Source organism: Capsicum annuum, unplaced genomic scaffold (genome assembly GCF_002878395.1).
Source record: "Capsicum annuum cultivar UCD-10X-F1 unplaced genomic scaffold, UCD10Xv1.1 ctg82786, whole genome shotgun sequence".
Lineage (NCBI taxonomy): Eukaryota > Viridiplantae > Streptophyta > Magnoliopsida > Solanales > Solanaceae > Capsicum > Capsicum annuum.
The window spans coordinates 59,082-61,001 of NW_025893602.1; positions in this window are offsets into that span (position 1 = coordinate 59,082).

Genomic DNA, 1,920 nt, shown 5'->3' on the forward strand with positions numbered 1-1,920 from the left:
CGGCTGAAAGGTTTCTTATATCTATGTTAAAGATCTAACTTCGCTGACATGTTAACTATGAAAGCTCCAAACTCTATCAAAATATATAATATAATATAATATAATATAATATAATATAATATAATATAATATAATATAATATAATATAATATAATATAATATAATATAGGAAAAATACTTAAAGTAGCATATTTAAGTATTAAATTACAAAAAATAGCAACACTTTTATTAAATTACATTTTTTAGTATATGTATTTGTATTTTTGTAGCAACAGTTTGCAAAAATACAAAATACATATCGATCATAAGGACAGTAAAAATCATATGTAGTTATATTTTTGTAGTAACAGTTTGCAAAAATACAAAATACAACTTGCTATATTATGTAATTATGAAACTGTTGCTATGAAACTCATAATTAAGGGGATAAGAATGTTATTTCTGAATTTTGCCCTGTAATATATAATAATGTAAGGCAGAAAAGGACCAAAATAACACCTAAAACTAAAATAATTCTACAAAATTAGCACCTAAATTTTAAAAATCTAGTAAATAGCCACTCGATCATGGCACTGGTTAGCCCAAGATGTCCACTATCACAACTGCTACACGTACTTCACCTCCCCATCAATTCTTTTTTTCCCATGCAACCTCACTTTTTTTTTGTGAAATGGAGATGCAAATATAATCCTTTTCTGTTTAAATAACAAACTCCCTCATATGCCCTTCTCTTATGATTTTTTCGACCTCTTTTTTTTTTTTCTTTTTAAAATTTTGTGCAGATTCTAGTATGAATTACAATTTTATATATATAAATTTTTTGATCTATATTTTTGAATTATTTGTGCATGGACTATGTTGGGATATAAATGTACAATATTCAAAAAATCAAACTTAATGTAAAAGGAGTCCTAATTCTTTGTTATCTCTTCATGAAAAAATTAGAAGAGCCTAACTTCGAATCGAGGATAATTTGAATTTCTGACCAGTATGTTTGAGTTGATTCTAAAATGTTTGTAAGTAAAAATTTATAATAATTTGACTATTGTTGACCAGTATGTTTTAGTTTTAGATGTTATTATTATTCTTTCCCCGATAAGAATCTTAAAACGGTTACCATATACTTTTAATATAATACAATTGTTAAATATATATATCTATATATAATAATGATAAAGTTTCTATATATACACATATTCTATATAATAATTATAGCATTTTTATTCATATTTTATAATTTATAATTATAATTATTATTTAGATACATATTTTATACGACTCTATATAGTTTCCACATGCATTCCAAAAATGTATCAATCTAGTATAAGAGATTATCAATTGAGTATATGGACACTTCAAGTGTATCACTGTAGTATAAAGGTGTATTAATGTGGTATAAAAGAGTATCAATTGGGTATAAAGACTGCATGTGCTTGCTTAGAATTTTCCTTCTCTTTTTTAAAAAGTGTATCAATTTAGTATAAAAGTGTATCAATTGAATAAAGAGACTGCATGTGCCCAATTGGGCCAAATGACTTAAAAAAGAAATTAATTTAGTCGACTGGCTACCCCATGCCCACCTTTTCAAATGTAGGCCATTTTTTTGAAAAATGAACAGCTCATGTCCTTTTTCCTATAATATAACTAGATATGCACGGCCCATGCTACCAAGAGCCCAATATATATATATTTTTCATTTAATTTATGTGATGTAAATAGAATTTAGATAATTAATTATTAAAATAATTTAATTATTGTGATTTGTAATACTTTTTATTCTATTTCAATTTAAGTGACAATGATATAATTTCGAGAGCTAGCTAAATATTTTATTTTTTTAAATTGTTAATTATGTGATTTATCATATTTTGTACATAATTTTTCAATAAGATATGAATACTCTCTTCGTCCCAATTTATG